This window comes from Camellia sinensis, unplaced genomic scaffold (genome assembly GCF_055761805.1).
Source record: "Camellia sinensis isolate YWXY unplaced genomic scaffold, ASM5576180v1 Unanchor4, whole genome shotgun sequence".
Taxonomy (NCBI): domain Eukaryota; kingdom Viridiplantae; phylum Streptophyta; class Magnoliopsida; order Ericales; family Theaceae; genus Camellia; species Camellia sinensis.
The window spans coordinates 16,887,501-16,888,018 of record NW_028129277.1 but is presented as its reverse complement, the minus strand read 5'-3'; positions in this window follow the sequence as shown (position 1 = coordinate 16,888,018).

Genomic DNA, 518 nt, shown 5'->3' with positions numbered 1-518 from the left:
GCCGAGGCCGTGGCATGGCATGCGGGCCGAGGCCGTGGCATGGCATGCGGGCCGTGGCCGTGGCATGGCATGTTGGGCGACGCCGTCGCAAGGCATGCGGGCCGAGGCCGTGGCATGGCATGTTTGGCAACGCCGTGGCAAGACATGCGGGCCGTGGCATGGCATGGCATGCGGGCCGAGGCCGTGGCACGGCATGCGGGCCGAGGCCGTGGCATGGCATGTTGGGCGACGCCGTAGCAAGGCATGCGGGCTGAGGCCGTGGCCGTGGCATGGCATGCGGGCCGTGGCCGTGGCATGGCATGGCATGCGGGCCGAGGCCGTGGCATGGCATGTTGGGCAACGCCGTGGCAAGGCATGCGGGCCGAGGCCGTGGCATGGCATGATGGCCGAGGCCGTGGCATGTCATGCGGGCCGAGGCCGTGGCATGGCATGTTGGGCGACGCCGTAGCAAGGCATGCGGTCCGAGGCCGTGGCATGTTATGCGGGCCGAGGCCGTGGCATGGCTTGTTGGGCGACGC